The sequence below is a fragment of the Amphiura filiformis genome, chromosome 20 (genome assembly GCF_039555335.1).
Source record: "Amphiura filiformis chromosome 20, Afil_fr2py, whole genome shotgun sequence".
NCBI lineage: Eukaryota > Metazoa > Echinodermata > Ophiuroidea > Amphilepidida > Amphiuridae > Amphiura > Amphiura filiformis.
Genome location: NC_092647.1, coordinates 21,827,795 through 21,849,790, shown reverse-complemented (window position 1 = coordinate 21,849,790; position 21,996 = coordinate 21,827,795).

Genomic DNA, 21,996 nt, shown 5'->3' with positions numbered 1-21,996 from the left:
ATTCACTATAACAGTATCAGGTAAGACTGATAGCTCGATCGGAGAAGTTTGGTCAATTATTTGAATTCTGCGCTCTTAGAATTGTTGCACTTGTGTGAACTATATAGGTATATAAATTAGTTAATTTTGACCAAAGTTGGTGACTAAAGGATAATTGGCTGGTATCATGGGACCAATGTGAGGTCAACGGTCATCCCAGCAAACACAAAACGTTTACGACGTCATTTGGAAAAGGTTATAAAATGTTGTCAGAAAACGTTTAAATGTCGGGTTATATAAAGGGTATATTAAGGGTATAAAACGTTTTCATAACATTGAAAAACATTTTTTGATAATCTACTGCCCAACAAACACAAAACGTTATACAGAAAACGTTTAAATGTCGGGTTATATAAAGGGTATAAAAACGTTTTAATAACATTCCAAAAACATTTTTGAAAACATGATACAAAACATTCTAAACAGAATGTTATTTTGGGGTTGAAAAATATTTTGCGAAAAATGTTTGCCCAAAATATTTGCAATAACGTTTTAAAAACGTTTTTATGACCTTTATATAACCCGACATTTAAATGTTATTAAAACGTTTGGAAGAAAACATTTTAAGAACATGTCTGTGTTTGCTGGGAGCAAATATTTTAACATAATATTATTTACGTGTTGGCAAAATATTTGGCAAAAATGTTTGCAAAAATAGTTTACAATAACATTTTTGAAAACATTTTAGAAATATTGCTGTAGTGTGTTTTCATACAAAACGTTTTAAAACGTTTTCATGACCTTTATATAACCCGACATTTTAATGGTATTAAAACGTTTTTACCTAAGCCAAAAGCCAGAATATAACTTATGTAAAACGTTTTAAAAACGTTTTTGTGTTTGCTGGGATCCATATGGATGACCTATGCCTAAAATATTATCGGCAAATGGCTATGGCTTGGGCTCTGTGACCAAACATTAACTGTACGTTTTTTTATTAATTATAGATGCTGAAATGCCTACTATTACTGGCACACCCTCCGCCATAACCACTAACACAGATGCGAATTCCGCGACTGCTGCTGTATCTTGGACGGATCCAACAGCCTCTGATAATTCTGATGTTGTGACACTAACGTCAGACTTTTTGAGTGGATCAAACTTTCCTATCGGCACTACTACAGTGACCTTCACTGCAACAGACCCTAGTGACAATATGGCGACCGATTCATTCACTATAACAGTATCAGGTAAGATTGAGAGCTCGATCGGAGAAGTTTGGTAAAATGTTTGAATTCTTCGCTCTTTGAATCGTTGCACTTGCGTGAACTATATGTATACTAACTGTAACCCACACTTTTTTTTAAAGACATTGTAGGCATAATTATGAATTTGTTAATTTTGACCAAAATTGGTGACTATAGGATAATTGGCTGGTCTCATGGGGCCAATGTGAGGTCAACGGTCATCCACCTAAACAGTTATAGGCAAATGACTATTGCTTCGGCTCTATGAACAGACATTAACTGTACGTTTTTTGTTAATTACAGACGCTGAAATGCCTACTATTACTGGTACACCCTCCGCCATAACCACTAATACAGATGCGAATTCCGCGACTGCTGCTGTGTCTTGGACGGATCCAACGGCTTCTGATAATTCTGGTGTTGTGACACTAACGTCAGACTCCTCGAGCGGATTCAACTTTCCTATCGGCACTACTACAGTGACCTTCACTGCAACAGACCCTAGTGGCAATATGGCGACCGATTCATTCACTATAACAGTATCAGGTAAGACTGAGAGTTCGATCGGAGAAGTTAGGATTTTTTAAAAAATTCTTCGCTCTTTGAATCGTTGCACTTGTGTGAACTATATACTAACTGTGAACCCACACTTTTTAAAGACATCATAGGTATATGAATTTGTCAATTTTGACCAAAGTTGGTGACTATAAGATATTGGCTGGTGTCACGGAACCAATGCGAGGTCAACGGTCATCCACATGGATGACTTATGCCTAAAATGTTATTGGCAAATGGCTATGGCTTCGGCTCTATGAACAAACATCAACTGTAGTTTTTTGTTTGTTAATTACAGATGCTGAAATGCCTACTATTACTGGCACACCCTCCGCCATAACCACTAACACAGATGCGAATTCCGCGACTGCTGCTGTGTCTTGGACGGATCCAACAGCTTCTGATAATTCTGGCGTTGTGACACTAACGTCAGACTTCTCGAGTGGATCAAACTTTCCTATCGGCACTACTACAGTGACCTTCACTGCAACAGACCCTAGTGGCAATATAGCGACCGATTCCTGCACTATATCAGTATCAGGTAAGACTGATAGCTCGATCGGAGAAGTTTGGTCAATTATTTGAATTCTGCGCTCTTAGAATTGTTGCACTTGTGTGAACTATATAGGTATATAAATTTGTTAATTTTGACCAAAGTTGGTGACTAAATGATAATTGGCTGGTATCATGGGACCAATGTGAGGTCAACGGTCATCCATATGGATGACCTATGCCTAAAAAATTATCGGCAAATGGCTATGGCTTGGGCTCTAAGAACAAACAACAACATTTATTTTCTAAACATCATAAGTATATGAATTTGTTAATTTTGACCAAAGTTGGTGATTATATGATAATTGGCTGGTGTCACGGGACCTATGCAAGGTCAACGGTCATGCATATGGATGACTTATGCCTAAAAAGTGATAGGCAAATGGCTGTGGCTTCGGCTCTAAGAACAAACAACAACATTTATTTTCATTTTAGACTTTTTTATAGTCTATTTTTTCTTCATTTCAGCTTAATTTAGCAGTTGTCATGGTTGTGTGTAAATTCCTATTACTATTAGATTGTAATAAAACACGATTTTAAATATTTGTATATTAATTTTCTCTGAGGGTTTGCAGCAAAATTGATATTTTATTTTCCTTGATATGGGTTTCAGTTGTGGCTAGTAGTCAGGTAATGATGATGGTGATGATGATGATGATATGATGATGATGATGACGACGACGACGACGACGATGATGATGATAATGATGACGATGATGATGATGATGATGATGATGACGATGATGATGATGACGATGATGATGATGATGATGATGATGATGATGATGAAATTAATACACAAACGACAAAGAGGAACAAACATGCCTAGCATGTAATTCTATTTTTAACATGGAAACGTTTGACCTCTTATCTTCTCGCAAACTAAGATTATGCATATCTTATCTCTTCAATAAACATTGTAAAAGTCGATTTGGCCTTGACACGAGGGGCTTGCCGAAAATGTGAGCATGTCTACTATTTCCATGCTGTGAGTGATACCATAGAAACGTGCTCTTTGTTTAAACATTACAAGTAACATGAGTGGCAAACATTAATGTTTCATATTGCTAGTAACCCCCCCAAAGCAATGTTGGAGCCAATACTAGACCAATTGTCCGTTCCTGTCTCAGTATCAAAACAACATTGACTGGTGGGTGCGGGAGGGGGGTTGAGAATTTCATACTAAATTAAATCCCTCATCACTGCCATCATCGTCACCATCACGACTCTAATAATCATCTGTCATCAGTTGTATTATCCATCATCATCATCATCATCATCATCATCATCATCATCATCATCATCATCATCATCATCAACAACAACAAAAACAACATCATCATCATCATCATCATCTAAACCATCATCATTATCACCATCATCATCATCACCATCATCATCATCATCGTCGTCGTCATCATCATTTACACTATAGCCACACAAATAGAAATCTTACATTAACTGCAAGTCATCAAAAACAAAATATTTTAAACAAATTATTGTTTTATTACTGTGCTCACAGTTTCCAACAACAACATCAACTGTTAGATTATGCTCAAATGAAAAATAAAATAGACTTTCAAAAATCTATAATGAAAAAATATTTTGTTACACATTAACTGTATTTCTTTTGTTAATTACAGATGCTGAAATGCCTACTATTACTGGCACACCCTCAGCCATAACCACTAACACAGATGCGAATTCCGCGACTGCTGCTGTGTCTTGGACGGATCCAACGGCTTCTGATAATTCTGGTATTGTGACACTAACGTCAGACTCCTCGAGCGGATCAAACTTTCCTATCGGCACTACTACAGTGACCTTCACTGCAACAGACCCTAGTGACAATATGGCGACCGATTCATTCACTATAACAGTATCAGGTAAGACTGATAGCTCGATCGGAGAAGTTTGGTCAATTATTTGAATTCTGCGCTCTTAGAATTGTTGCACTTGTGTGAACTATATAGGTATATAAATTAGTTAATTTTGACCAAAGTTGGTGACTAAAGGATAATTGGCTGGTATCATGGGACCAATGTAAGGTCAACGGTCATCCCAGCAAACACAAAACGTTTACGACGTCATTTGGAAAAGGTTATAAAATGTTGTCAGAAAACGTTTAAATGTCGGGTTATATAAAGGGTATATTAAGGGTATAAAACGTTTTCATAACATTGAAAAACATTTTTTGATAATCTACTGCCCAACAAACACAAAACGTTATACAGAAAACGTTTAAATGTCGGGTTATATAAAGGGTATAAAAACGTTTTAATAACATTCCAAAAACATTTTTGAAAATATGATACAAAACATTCTAAACAGAATGTTATTTTGGGGTTGAAAAAATATTTTGCGAAAAATGTTTGCCCAAAATATTTGCAATAACGTTTTAAAAACGTTTTTATGACCTTTATATAACCCGACATTTAAATGTTATTAAAACGTTTGGAAGAAAACATTTTAAGAACATGTCTGTGTTTGCTGGGAGCAAATATTTTAACATAATATTATTTACGTGTTGGCAAAATATTTGGCAAAAATGTTTGCAAAAATAGTTTACAATAACATTTTTGAAAACATTTTAGAAATATTGCTGTAGTGTGTTTTCATACAAAACGTTTTAAAACGTTTTCATGACCTTTATATAACCCGACATTTTAATGGTATTAAAACGTTTTTACCTAAACCAAAAGCCAACATATATCTTATTTAAAACGTTTTAAAAACGTTTTTGTGTTTGCTGGGATCCATATGGATGACCTATGCCTAAAATATTATCGGCAAATGGCTATGGCTTGGGCTCTGTGACCAAACATTAACTGTACGTTTTTTTATTAATTATAGATGCTGAAATGCCTACTATTACTGGCACACCCTCCGCCATAACCACTAACACAGATGCGAATTCCGCGACTGCTGCTGTGTCTTGGACGGATCCAACAGCTTCTGATAATTCTGGCGTTGTGACACTAACGTCAGACTCCTCGAACGGATCAAACTTTCCTATCGGCACTACTACAGTGACCTTCACTGCAACAGACCCTAGTGGCAATATAGCGACCGATTCATTCACTATAACAGTATCAGGTAAGATTGAGAGCTCGATCGGAGAAGTTTGGTAAAATTTTTGAATTCTTCGCTCTTTGAATCGATGCTGAAATGCCTACTATTACTGGCACACCCTCCGCCATAACCACTAACACAGATGCGAATTCCGCGACTGCTGCTGTATCTTGGACGGATCCAACAGCCTCTGATAATTCTGATGTTGTGACACTAACGTCAGACTTTTTGAGTGGATCAAACTTCCCTATCGGCACTACTACCGTGACCTTCACTGCAACCGACCCTAGTGGCAATATAGCGACCGATTCCTTCACTATAACAGTATCAGGTAAGACTGAGAGCTCGATCGGAGAAGTTTGGTCAATTATTTGAATTCTGCGCTCTTAGAATTGTTGCACTTGCGTGAACTATATACTAAACATCATAAGTATATGAATTTGTTAATTTTGACCAAAGTTGGTGATTATATGATAATTGGCTGGTGTTTCGTGACCTATGCAAGGTCAACGGTCATGCATATGGATGACTTATGCCTAAAAAGTGATAGGCAAATGGCTGTGGCTTCGGCTCTAAGAACAAACATTAACTGTATTTCTTTTGTTAATTACAGATGCTGAAATGCCTACTATTACTGGCACACCCTCAGCCATAACCACTAACACAGATGCGAATTCCGCGACTGCTGCTGTGTCTTGGACGGATCCAACGGCTTCTGATAATTCTGGTATTGTGACACTAACGTCAGACTCCTCGAGCGGATCAAACTTTCCTATCGGCACTACTACAGTGACCTTCACTGCAACAGACCCTAGTGGCAATATAGCGACCGATTCCTTCACTATAACAGTATTAGGTAAGACTGAGAGCTCGATCGGAGAAGTTTGGTCAATTATTTGAATTCTGCGCTCTTAGAATTGTTGCACTTGTGTGAACTATATAGGTATATACATCTGTTAATTTTGACCAAAGTTGGTGACTATAGGATAATTGGCTGATATCATGGGACCAATGTGAGGTCAACGGTCATCCATATGGATGACCTATGCCTAAAAAGTTATCGGCAAATGGCTATGGCTTGGGCTCTGTAAGACTAAGAGCTCGATCGGAGAAGTTTGGTAAAAAATTTGAATTCTTCGTTCTTTGAATCGTTGGACTTGTGTGAACTAACGCAAAAACCGTAAAACCTACCGAATTGTTTCATGCCATTTTTTGTTAATTTGCAGAAAGTTCCCTTAAAGCCACACTTTAAAAAGGGAAATAATATGAGATACCAGTTGTAGTCCTACTAAAGCATGGCATATTGGATGGCCTAGGTAAAAGTTAGCCCATATTTGTAAGACTATCCATGCCTTCAAGGTGAAATAAAGCTACTCATGTTACTGTCTGGCCTGCTGTCTCCCGTTTCCTGGGAAAGAATGATTCTCAATATGTGGCTTTAAGATACATGTCTCACCTTTTACAAAAAGGGTTTGCTTGAGAAAAAATTGATGAGCCATAGACAGACGCACGACGCAAGGCTCCAAAAACTCTTCATTGAGTGATGTGTGTGTACCAACAGAAAATTGCAAAAGTTATCCTGCATCTATCCGAGATCATATTTTTTTGCAAATGACCGCTAAAATATGTGGCTTTTACGTAATTTATGTAAACACGGAATTATGGTTGCAAACACATTTTAAAATACCACCGCATTCGTTGGGGCCAGCTTTTTCTGGAACACCCTGTATTTTGACTATATATATTGGACTCGGTAGTCTGATAATGGTAGCTATACTTAATTTAAAAGAGTGTAAATCACTAATTACTAAACCATAATGAGTGAAAAATCAGTTTGGAGTGAAGAAGTTAGAAATTAGTGTTAGTTTTATTATTATTATTATTATTATTATTATTATTATTATTATTATTATTATTATTATTATTATTATTATTATTATTATACAATCATACTAACAACAACAGCAAACACAAAAACAACAACAACAACAATAATAATAATATCAATAATAATAATAATAATAATAATATATTATTATAATAATAATATATTATTATTATTATTATTATTATTATTATTATTATTATTATTATTATTATTATTATTATTATTATTATAATATTATTATTATTATTATTATTGTTATTATTATTGTTGTTTTTGTGTTTGTTGTTGTTGTTGTTGTAAGTATAATTGTATAATAAATGTTTTACACAGATGCCACAACTCAACTCACAACACAAGATATTTCAGCAGAAGGGACCACATCACCCTCAACTACACTTGGTGTCACCACAGAACGGACAACAACTGCTGTATCTTCTACAGACACGTTTAATACAAGTTCGACAACAGAAGAACGAGCAACATCCAAATTTAAAACAACTTTTTATCCTACAGAATGTTTAACAAGCTCCCAGTCGATAATGGATGGAAGTTCTACTGCTAGCACTTCCACTGACACTTTAACAACATTCTTTACATCAGAAGGACATACGGCATCCAAAATGCAAACAACATTATACCCTACAGAAAAACCAACGACTTCTCTGTCGAGTACAAACACGGCAATATATCCCCTGAATACAGGTGAAAGCACAGCTGCATCCTCGACAACCGACGTTGTAACCACTGCCTTTGCAACAGACGAACCGACAACATCTGAGGTTGAGCCCACATTGTTCACAACAGAGAGTTCAACAGCTTTACAGTCAACTGCAGGTGAGAGCACCATTGCCGCCATTACGACTGACAGGCCAACTACAAGCTTTACAACTGAAGAGGTAACACCTTCCGATAGTCAGACGACACTTTTCACTACAGATGAATCAACTACTTCACAATCGAGTACAGCCGGTACTTCAGTATTTCCATCTACCGTTGAAAGCTCTACAGTCTTAAAAAGTAGTCAATTCACAGCTACGCCAGATTATACTGCTGAAAGCACTACAGAATTACCAACAACAGTTGGAGAGATAACTGCTTTTACTTTAGAGCAATCTACGGCAGAGCCTAGCACAAACGAATTCACAATGGAAGCAACCGTCACCCAATATTCTACGCCATTTACAGCGTCTGACTTCCCAGCGACATCTAACTTTCCTTCAACTTTCCAAACAACGGACATGACAACATATCATCTGAGTACAGGTGTAAGCACAACTGCATCGTCGACCACCAACGTTGTAAGCACTGCCTTTACGACAGACGAACCAACAACATCTGAGGTTGAGACCACGTTGTTCACCACGGAGAGTTCAACAGCAGTACAGTCAACTACAGGTGAGAGCACCACTGCTGCTGTTACGACTGACAAGACAACTACAAGCTTTACAACTGAAGAGGTAACACCTTCAGATAGTCAAATGACACTTTTCACTACAGAAGAATCAACTACTTTTAAATCTAGTACAGTTCGTACTTCAGTGTTTCCATCTACTGCTGACAGGTCTACAGTTTTTACAAGTAGTCAATTTACAGCCACGTCAGATTATACTGCTGAAAGCACCACAGAATTAACAACAACAGTTGGAGAGATAACTGCTTTTACTTTAGAGCAATCTACGGCAGAGCCTATAAACACAAAAGAATTCACAATGGAAGCAACCGTCTCCCAATACTCTACGCCTTCCACAGCGTCTGACTTCACAACGACATCTAACTTTCCTTCAACTTTCGAAACAACGGACACGACAACATATCATCCGAGTACAGGTGAAAGCACAACTTCATCGTCGACCACAACAGACAAACATACAACATCTGAGGTGGATACCACATTGTTCACCACGGAGAGTTCAAGAGTTGTACAGTCAACTGCAGGTGAGAGCACCACATTTCTATATATGTACGTTTCTACATCATTTATCTATGGATGACCTGTGCTGCGTCAAATGGATATTTGGGACAGTTCCAGTTTTTGACCCACTTGTCAAAAAGTAGTAATTGTCAACATTCCGAAATTCCCGCCGAAATTTTGACACTCCTACTTTTTGACAAGCTGCGTCAAAAAGCAGGAACTTTCAAGAATCTTATAATAGTGCACGGTATATTCGTGTCATTTCGTTTTGTAAATGATGACTGTTTGTATAACTGTTAACAGTTGCACTGGCATTCAGCCAAAGTCAATATTGAAATCAAGGATTTAATCGTGTAGTTGAGGGGACCCATAACGCCTTTTTCAGGTCAGCCCCTGTTGAAAAGGAAACATGACCTACTATGTGTGAGAAATGCCATGTGTCAGTAAATTTCATAGCCTATTTATGTTATTTGCTTGCGAATATCTGGTAAGAGCACATAAACCGATGTTCACCAAAACAAGGGATACATTCGTAGCTTAAGGAAATTGATATTTGGGTTTGTCTCACAACGTCACGCACCGTTTGGCCCCTTCCTGGCTTCATCTGCATTGACGCGTTTTTAGGACGTGCACAGTATTTGACGCAAGCTAATCAATTCCACGTAGACCGAAACATGCTGCTTCTGCATCCTAAAAATAAGTGTAAATAATTTCTAAACACTTGTACGCTTAATTGTTATTACTTTATATTATTATAGTTATTACGTACAAGTGTTAACAAATGAATACATGAATACAAAACCCACCAAGTCCATGGGAAGTGATTTTGAGAGAAAAACCTGTGTATCATTTTAATTCCTTAAGTTAGATTTACCTGGTCAATAAGGTAAGTTTTACGTGCAAATGAGTGGATTAAACTGTATAAAGTATGACGATTAGCATTTCAGGGACTATGTAGGGTTCATTTTAAATTTTGGACTTGGGTGGTTTTTTGAATCATATACAAAGACAACAACGTTGGAATGAGATTACCACTGGTGAGATAATACAAAATAAAGCACACAGGTATGTATAATGCTGATAAGCATTCTGCCATGTAATATAAACCACACACGTTCCTTTATTAAACCCTTCCAGCAATGAATGTGTTACAAGTGGACTTTTATACATACTGGATTTCAATCAATGTGTTACAAGACTCAAATCACGGAATTGGGTGGTTCTTTCATACATGCTATTTCTCACATGCTCAATAGACACAGATGATGAATTTGAGTTGTTCTTTCATACATCTGACAGGCCTATGTATAGCAACAATTTCCCATGTTTAACTCAATTTGGCCAACGAATGGACTTGGGTGGGTTTTGTATTCATATATTCAAATATTAACACTTGTGAGTGTGTACCTACATAACTTGCGCTGGGTGGCTTTACCAGTTGAAAGCAATTATTATGTTCAATGACACAGTATAGCATAAACTATTTTTTCATAACTTTTGTTTCTTTGATAGCTCAATTTACGTGTCCAACATTCTTTGAACCATGGGGAAGGAAATGTTATTACTTCCAGGGAGCCCATCAGTCCCTGGCTTTGGCTGAATGGACATGTGGGAATATGGGAGCTATTCCGGTGAGTTAACTTTATTTATAGCTATTTAGGTGGTTGAAGACAACCCAATGTTCTTAAAATCTTCATTATGAAAGTTTTTGTTGCACTAATTAAAACTATTGGAAAGCTAAATATTTACATTTGACCCATGTGTTGACCTTTGATTGACCCTTACGCACTTTTGCGTTATGTCAAATCTGATAGACACCATTATCCCTTGTCATTAAATCCCAGAAGGGGTGCTAGCTAGTCTGCTTTTGAAAAATAATACACTCATAACATGACCTTTTGGAACTTTTTTGAAATTTTTTGTCCTCTGTGGAATCCAAATTTTGACATTTTACCTTTCCCCCTATAACTCAAGAACTGTACATCAGAGATAGGTCAAACTATACGAGAAGAATACATTGGTATGGTTTTTAACCAGATTTGATAAACTCTGAAATTTTATCCCCTGCATAACCGGCCCTTTTGGATTTATGAAACTTAGGCACAGTTCCACAACTTGGATTTTTGGGGTCTTTTTAAAATATTATGTTTTTATGTGAGCTTTTGTGAGACGGACGCATGTGAAATGGATTCTGTTTCAATTAGTGGTGGGTGATATAATAACGTGACTGACCTATAAAGTGGGCGGTAACTAACTGTTCTACAACGGCTAAAGTTTGCTTTTATTGTGCTTTCGACGACTCAGTCACACCCGTGGGCTGTATGAGAACAAAAGGTACCACTGACTCAAGTGGGCGCTTTCACATGACTTTCGTTTGATCACTTATTTACAGTAGACTGTTTGGTAAAGCGTTAATACGCTGTCAGGTCAGTTACAGATTTAATGACGGAACCCCTTAGTCCTGAACAAAAGGTATCACTGGATGAATAGCTTGTCGGCAAATCAAATCAGCACAAAGAAACAATATGTTACGTAATCTATTTCTTCTCCATTCTTATCAAAACTTCTTTGGATTCGACTGCATGGCCAAGAAACACCACCCGAGTAGGAAAAAATAAGGATTTTTTTTGCCAAAAAAGGCAGACCCAGCCCACCACAGAAACATTATAATAGAATGGTCTTAAGATAATGCATGTTTACGCAACCGCTTGTATCAGTAATATACGCTCAAACTTCAATGCCAAATAATGTTTTTGTGGAGGATGTCTGCCTTTCGTCAAAAGAAAGCACTCATTCAGAGGCATATTTTGCTTGTAAATGGAACTCTGTGGTATGCCATGGAAATGACACCATTTTGGCTAAAAGTGTAAGCCATATTAACGATTGCAATTATTATTGCAGGTGTTGGTTGAAAGTCAAGCCGAAGCGGACTTTCTGAAGGGCAAACTCAACGCAGATCATAGCCCAGCGTCGCATGATGGGTTTTGGTTACGATGTAAGGATAATACAGTGGAAGGACAATGGACATGCGATAGCTCATCCAACTATTGGAACTCGGCTGGTGATAACCAAGGATTTTGGGGTGAGTTGTTTGTAAAACGTAGTATGTTTGCTGGGAAGTTACTATATTCCACCGATTCAAAGGCTTTCTCGTAATTAATGTAGCTTATACAAAGCTTCAGCTGATACTCATTTGTTTTCTTAATCAGTTTATTCAAATCTGCAGATGATCAGTTGTTGAAAACCCCTCTCTGAAGGTAATCTTGAGAGTGGAAAGTCTACATTAGTTTTATTACGAGGAAATCCAGAGAGTTGAAAGTCTATATTATTTTATTAGTTTTATTACAAGGAGATTAGTGGAGAGGAATAGCTGCATTCCTTTTAATACAAGGGATTCTAGAGAGTGAAAAGTCTACATTGGTTTTAATACAAGGGAATCCAGAGGATGGAAAGTCTGCATTAGTTTTAATACAAGGAAATCCAGCGAGTGGAAAGTCGACATTAGGTTTATTACGAGCAAATCCAGAGAGTGGAAAGACTACATTAGTTTAATACGAAGAAATCCAGAAAGTCTATACTAGTTTTAATACAAGGAATTCCAGAGAGTGGAAAGTCTACATTAGATTTAATACAAGAAAATCCAAAGAGTGAAAATTCTACATATTAGTCTTAATACAAGGAAATATAGAGAGTCAAAAGTCTACGTTCGTTTTAATACAAAGAAATCCAGACAGAGGAAAGTCTACATTAATTTTAATACAAGGAAATAAAGAGAGTGGAACGTCTATATTAGTTTTAATGCAAGGAAATTCAAGAGCGGAGAAAGTCTATATTACGAACAACTTCACCAAAATGAGAATCATAAATATATCAACTTGATCATGAGAGCTCGTTCTTATTCTATAAAACAGTACAGATATAACTTGTTCTGACCACATTAATGACTATCCTCAGCTCGAGTTCGTATGTTAAGTTGGCTGTGTGCTTGTTATTCCAAAATCTGAATTTGGATGAATTTTAGAGCGTGCGGGTTTGGCAAGTTTTTGATTTCTACTTTAATTTGCTTTTGCTTGTTTTGTATTGACTTTTCCTGTTATAATTTTATTCTTAGATTGGCGAACGGTCGGCAGTACAGAACCTGATGGCAATACCGCTGAAAATTGTCTTGTGCTCGACTTTGACGGCAAATTACGTGATGTCCCTTGTCAGTTATTCTTTTCGTTCAATGCAGCGGCCTGTGAAATCACAATGGTGACCTTGACCGCTGCGCCAACAACGTCATCTGCGCCAACAGTGTCATCTGCGCCAACAGCGTCATCTGCGCCAACAACGTCATCTGCGCCAACAACTTCATCTACGCCAACAACGTCATCTGGAAGTAAGTCAAATACAAAAGAGTTAAACTTAATGTGATTGGATGATGACGTTTCAGTTTATTTATTTACCATATCAACAACGCAATGAAAAGATATAACACATAATGGAAGGATGACCAAAAAAAGGAGCAAAGCCCGAGAAGATTTTGGCCACCATGAAAAGTAATAACAAAATACAAAATAGTGTAGAGACAAAGACATCATTTTTGTGTAGACAAAGACATGACAGAGTGGGACAGAGATTTGCTACAGGTTGGCAACAAAGGCAGATCTATGAATAAACCACACTCCCAGACAGTTGGACAAGTTCATAGGGAATAACGAAATAAGCTAGAATATAAGCTGGGCTAAATGCAACCGCATTCTGGTTTTTTTATGGTAATCACCTCCGCATCCGCGTTTTTAATTACATTCCCGAGCTAATGTCTGAGGCGAAATGAATGTCCTATGTAGGTGACGTCACAAAGTCTCGCTGTTGATGTCGATCGAGTGGACTTGGATCACATAGAGAGTATCATAAAAAACATGGAAATCCACTGTATATGCCTGGATACGACCTCACACGTTTCAGGCAAATGTCAAACATTCCCTCAAGAACAGTAAAACCTACTAAAACGTTTTATGTCTTTTTTGTTGTAAATTTGCAGAGAGTTCAACAGCGGTACAGACAACTACAGGTGAGAGCACCACTCCTGCTGTTACGACTGACAAGCCACCTACTAGCTTTACAACTGAAGAGGTCACACCTTCAGATAGCCAAACGACACTTTTCACTTCAGAAGAATCAACTGCTTTCAAATCTAGTACAGCTGGTACTTCAGTGTTTCCATCTACAACGGACACGACAACATATCTTCTGAGTACAGGTGAAAGCACAACTGCATTGTCAACCACCAACGTTGTAAGTACTGCCTTTATAACAGACGAACCGACAACATCTGAGGTGGAGACCGCGTTGTTCACCACGGAGAGTTCAACAGCTTTACAGTCAACTGCAGGTGAGAGTACCACTGCTGCCGTTACGACTGACAGGCCAACTACTAGCTTTACAACTGAAGAAGTAACACCTTCAGATGGTCAAACTACGTTTTTCACTACAGAAGAACCAACTACTTTCATACCGAGTACGGCTGGTACTGTTGAAAGCTCTACATTCTTCACAACCACTGGAGCTCATACAGCATCTTTGGAACCAACAACAGGCGAAAGTACTACAGCTGTTGTGACAACTGAAGGAGCTACCACATATTTTACAACAGAAGCGTTAACCACCACTGGAGCTCATACTACATCTTTCGATCCACCAACAGCCGAAAGTACTACAGCTGCTATAACAACTAAAGATGCCAAAACATATTTTACAACAGAAGCGTTAACCACCACTGGAGCTCATACAACACCTTTCAAACCAAAAACAGCCGCAAGTACTACTGCTGTTGTGACAACTGAAGGAGCTACTACATATTTTACATCAGAAGAGATAACAACCACTGGGGTTCGAACAACCTCTTTCGAACTAACAACAGCCGAAAGTACTACAGCTGCAGTGACAACTGAAGATGCCACAACGTATTTTACAACAGAAGAGATAACTACCACTGGAGCTCATACAACATCTTTTGAACCAACAACAGCCGAAAGTACTACAGCTGCTGCGACAACTGAAGGAGTTAAAACATATTTTACCTCAGAAGAGTTAACAAGCACTGGAGCTCAAACTACATCTTTCGATCCAACAACAGCCGAAAGTACTACAGCTGCTGTAACAACTGAAGATTCCACAACATATTTTACAACCGAAGCGGTAACTTCCACTGAATCTCATACAACATCGTCTGAACCAACAACAGGGCCGGCTGATGTGACAACTGAAGGAGCTACTACATATTTTACATCAAAAGAGTTAACAACCACTGGGGCTCGAACAACCTCTTTCGAACCAACAACAGCCGTAAGTACTACAGCCGCTCTGACAACAAAAGATGCCACAACATATTTATCAACAAAAGAGTTAACAACCACTGGAGCTCATACTACATCTTTCGATCCAACAACAGCCGAAAGTACTACAGCTGCTGTAACAACTGAAGGAGCTACAACATATTTTACAACAGAAGCGTTAACAACCACTGGGGCTCGAACAACCTCTTTGGAACCAACAACAGCCGAAAGTACTACAGCTGCTGTGACAACTGAAGGAGCTACGACATATTTTACAACAGAAGCGTTAACAACCACTGGGGCTCGAACAACCTCTTTGGAATCAACAACAGCCGAAAGTACTACAGCTGCTGTGACAACTGAACGAGCTACAACTTATTTTACAACAGAAGCGTTAACCACCACTGGAGCTCATACAACAACTTTCAAACCAACAACAGGCGAAAGTACTACAGCTGCTGTGACAACTGAAGATGCCACAACACATTTTACAACAGAAGCGTTAACCACCACTGGAGCTCATAAAACATCTTTCGAACCAACAACAGTCGAAAGTACTACAGCTGCTGGGACAACTGAAGATGCCACAACATATTTTACAACAGAAGAGTTCCCAACCACTGGAGCTCATACAACATCTTTTGAACCAACAACAGTCGAAAGTACTACAAATGCTGCGACAACTGAAGATGCCACAACATATTTTACATCAGAAGAGTTAACAACCACTAATGCTCGAACAACCTCTTTCGATCCAACAACAGCCGAAAGTACTACAGCTGCTGGGACGACTGAAGATGCCACAACAAATTTTACAACAGAAGAGTTACCAACCACTGGAGCTCATAAAACATCTTTCGAACCAACAACAGGCGAAAGTACTACAGCTGCTGTGACAACTGAAGGAGCTACGACATATTTTACAACAGAAGCGTTAACCACCACTGGAGCTCATACAACAACTTTCGAACCAACAACAGTCGAAAGTACTACAGCTGCTGGGACAACTGAAGATGCCACAACATATTTTACAACAGAAGAGATAACAACCACTGGAGCTCATACAACATCTTTCGATCCAACAACAGCCGAAAGTACTACAGCTGCTGGGACAACTGAAGATGCCACGACATATTTTACATCAGAAGAGATAACAACCACTGAGGCTCGAACAACCTCTTTCGATCCAACAACAGCCGAAAGTACTACAGCTGCTGCGACAACTGAAGATGCCACAACATATTTTACAACAGAAGAGTTACCAACCACTGGAGCTCATACAACATCTTTCGATCCAACAACAGCCGAAAGTACTACAGCTGCTGCGACAACTGAAGATGCCACAACATATTTTACAACAGAAGAGTTACCAACCACTGGAGCTCATACAACATCTTTCGAACCAACAACAGGCGAAAGTTCTACAGCTGCTGTGACAACTGAAGATGCCACAACATATTTTACAACAGAAGCGTTAACCACCACTGGAGCTCATACAACAACTTTCGAACCAACAACAGGCGAAAGTACTACAGCTGCTGGGACAACTGAAGATGCCACAACATATTTTACAACAGAAGAGTTCCCAACCACTGGAGCTCATACAACATCTTTTGAACCAACAACAGGCGAAAGTACTACAGCTGCTGCGACAACTGAAGGAGCTACGACATATTTTACAACAGAAGCGTTAACAACCACTGGGGCTCGAACAACCTCTTTGGAACCAACAACAGCCGAAAGTACTACAGCTGCTGCGACAACTGAAGATGCCACAACATATTTTACAACAGAAGCGTTAACCACCACTGGAGCTCATACAACAATTTTCGAGCCAACAACAGCCGAAAGTACTACAGCTGCTGTGACAACTGTAGATGCCACAACATATTTTACAACAGAAGAGTTCCCAACCACTGGAGCTCATACAACATCTTTTGAACCAACAACAGTCGAAAGTACTACAAATGCTGCGACAACTGAAGATGCCACAACATATTTTACATCAGAAGAGTTAACAACCACTAATGCTCGAACAACCTCTTTCGATCCAACAACAGCCGAAAGTACTACAGCTGCTGGGACAACTGAAGATGCCACAACATATTTTACAACAGAAGAGTTCCCAACCACTGGAGCTCATACAACATCTTTCGAACCAACAACAGGCGAAAGTACTACAGCTGCTGTGACAACTGAAGGAGCTACCACATATTTTACAACAGAAGCGTTAACCACCACTGGAGCTCATACAACAACTTTCGAACCAACAACAGCCAAAAGTTCTACAGCTGCTGTGACAACTGAAGATGCCACAACATATTTTACAACAGAAGCGTTAACCACCACTGGAGCTCATACAACAACTTTCGAACCAACAACAGGCGAAAGTACTACAGCTGCTGGGACAACTGAAGATGCCACAACATATTTTACAACAGAAGAGTTCCCAACCACTGGAGCTCATACAACATCTTTCGAACCAACAACAGGCGAAAGTACTACAGCTGCTGTGACAACTGAAGGAGCTACCACATATTTTACAACAGAAGCGTTAACCACCACTGGAGCTCATACAACAACTTTCGAGCCAACAACAGCCGAAAGTACTACAGCTGCTGTGACAACTGAAGATGCCACAACATATTTTACAACAGAAGAGTTCCCAACCACTGGAGCTCATACAACATCTTTTGAACCAACAACAGCCGAAAGTACTACAGCTGCTGCGACAACTGAAGATGCCACAACATATTTTACAACAGAAGCGTTAACCACCACTGGAGCTCATACAACAACTTTCGAGCCAACAACAGCCGAAAGTACTACAGCTGCTGTGACAACTGAAGATGCCACAACATATTTTACAACAGAAGAGTTCCCAACCACTGGAGCTCATACAACATCTTTTGAACCAACAACAGTCGAAAGTACTACAAATGCTGCGACAACTGAAGATGCCACAACATATTTTACATCAGAAGAGTTAACAACCACTAATGCTCGAACAACCTCTTTCGATCCAACAACAGCCGAAAGTACTACAGCTGCTGGGACAACTGAAGATGCCACAACATATTTTACAACAGAAGAGTTCCCAACCACTGGAGCTCATACGACATCTTTTGAACCAACAACAGGCGAAAGTACTACAGCTGCTGGGACAACTGAAGATGCCACAACATATTTTACAACAGAAGAGTTACCAACCACTGGAGCTCATAAAACATCTTTCGAACCAACAACAGGCGAAAGTACTACAGCTGCTGTGACAACTGAAGGAGCTACGACATATTTTACAACAGAAGCGTTAACCACCACTGGAGCTCATACAACAACTTTCGAACCAACAACAGCCAAAAGTTCTACAGCTGCTGTGACAACTGAAGATGCCACAACATATTTTACAACAGAAGCGTTAACCACCACTGGAGCTCATACAACAACTTTCGAACCAACAACAGGCGAAAGTACTACAGCTGCTGGGACAACTGAAGATGCCACAACATATTTTACAACAGAAGAGTTCCCAACCACTGGAGCTCATACGACATCTTTTGAACCAACAACAGGCGAAAGTACTACAGCTGCTGCGACAACTGTAGGAGCTACGACATATTTTACAACAGAAGCGTTAACAACCACTGGGGCTCGAACAACCTCTTTGGAACCAACAACAGCCGAAAGTACTACAGCTGCTGCGACAACTGAAGATGCCACAACATATTTTACAACAGAAGCGTTAACCACCACTGGAGCTCATACAACAACTTTCGAGCCAACAACAGCCGAAAGTACCACAGCTGCTGTGACAACTGAAGATGCCACAACATATTTTACAACAGAAGAGTTCCCAACCACTGGAGCTCATACAACATCTTTTGAACCAACAACAGTCGAAAAAGTACTACAAATGCTGCGATAACTGAAGATGCCACAACATATTTTACATCAGAAGAGTTAACAACCACTAATGCTCGAACAACCTCTTTCGATCCAACAACAGCCGAAAGTACTACAGCTGCTGGGACAACTGAAGATGCCACAACATATTTTACAACAGAAGAGTTCCCAACCACTGGAGCTCATACAACATCTTTTGAACCAACAACAGGCGAAAGTACTACAGCTGCTGCGACAACTGAAGGAGCTACGACATATTTTACAACAGAAGCGTTAACAACCACTGGGGCTCGAACAACCTCTTTGGAACCTACAACAGCCGAAAGTACTACAGCTGCTGCGACAACTGAAGATGCCACAACAGATTTTACAACAGAAGCGTTAACCACCACTGGAGCTCATACAACATCTTTTGAACCAACAACAGTCGAAAGTACTACAAATGCTGCGACAACTGAAGATGCCACAACATATTTTACATCAGAAGAGTTAACAAGCACTAATGCTCGAACAACCTCTTTCGATCCAACAACAGCCGAAAGTACTACAGCTGCTGCGACAACTGAAGATGCCACAACATATTTTACAACAGAAGCGTTAACCACCACTGGAGCTCATACAACAACTTTCGAACCAACAACAGTCGAAAGTACTACAGCTGCTGGGACAACTGAAGATGCCACAACATATTTTACAACAGAAGAGATAACAACCACTGGAGCTCATACAACATCTTTCGATCCAACAACAGCCGAAAGTACTACAGCTGCTGGGACAACTGAAGATGCCACGACATATTTTACATCAGAAGAGATAACAACCACTGAGGCTCGAACAACCTCTTTCGATCCAACAACAGCCGAAAGTACTACAGCTGCTGCGACAACTGAAGATGCCACAACATATTTTACAACAGAAGAGTTACCAACCACTGGAGCTCATACAACATCTTTCGATCCAACAACAGCCGAAAGTACTACAGCTGCTGCGACAACTGAAGATGCCACAACATATTTTACAACAGAAGAGTTACCAACCACTGGAGCTCATACAACATCTTTCGAACCAACAACAGGCGAAAGTTCTACAGCTGCTGTGACAACTGAAGATGCCACAACATATTTTACAACAGAAGCGTTAACCACCACTGGAGCTCATACAACAACTTTCGAACCAACAACAGGCGAAAGTACTACAGCTGCTGGGACAACTGAAGATGCCACAACATATTTTACAACAGAAGAGTTCCCAACCACTGGAGCTCATACAACATCTTTTGAACCAACAACAGGCGAAAGTACTACAGCTGCTGCGACAACTGAAGGAGCTACGACATATTTTACAACAGAAGCGTTAACAACCACTGGGGCTCGAACAACCTCTTTGGAACCAACAACAGCCGAAAGTACTACAGCTGCTGCGACAACTGAAGATGCCACAACATATTTTACAACAGAAGCGTTAACCACCACTGGAGCTCATACAACAATTTTCGAGCCAACAACAGCCGAAAGTACTACAGCTGCTGTGACAACTGTAGATGCCACAACATATTTTACAACAGAAGAGTTCCCAACCACTGGAGCTCATACAACATCTTTTGAACCAACAACAGTCGAAAGTACTACAAATGCTGCGACAACTGAAGATGCCACAACATATTTTACATCAGAAGAGTTAACAACCACTAATGCTCGAACAACCTCTTTCGATCCAACAACAGCCGAAAGTACTACAGCTGCTGGGACAACTGAAGATGCCACAACATATTTTACAACAGAAGAGTTCCCAACCACTGGAGCTCATACAACATCTTTCGAACCAACAACAGGCGAAAGTACTACAGCTGCTGTGACAACTGAAGGAGCTACCACATATTTTACAACAGAAGCGTTAACCACCACTGGAGCTCATACAACAACTTTCGAACCAACAACAGCCAAAAGTACTACAGCTGCTGTGACAACTGAAGATGCCACAACATATTTTACAACAGAAGCGTTAACCACCACTGGAGCTCATACAACAACTTTCGAACCAACAACAGGCGAAAGTACTACAGCTGCTGGGACAACTGAAGATGCCACAACATATTTTACAACAGAAGAGTTCCCAACCACTGGAGCTCATACAACATCTTTCGAACCAACAACAGGCGAAAGTACTACAGCTGCTGTGACAACTGAAGGAGCTACCACATATTTTACAACAGAAGCGTTAACCACCACTGGAGCTCATACAACAACTTTCGAGCCAACAACAGCCGAAAGTACTACAGCTGCTGTGACAACTGAAGATGCCACAACATATTTTACAACAGAAGAGTTCCCAACCACTGGAGCTCATACAACATCTTTTGAACCAACAACAGCCGAAAGTACTACAGCTGCTGCGACAACTGAAGATGCCACAACATATTTTACAACAGAAGCGTTAACCACCACTGGAGCTCATACAACAACTTTCGAGCCAACAACAGCCGAAAGTACTACAGCTGCTGTGACAACTGAAGATGCCACAACATATTTTACAACAGAAGAGTTCCCAACCACTGGAGCTCATACAACATCT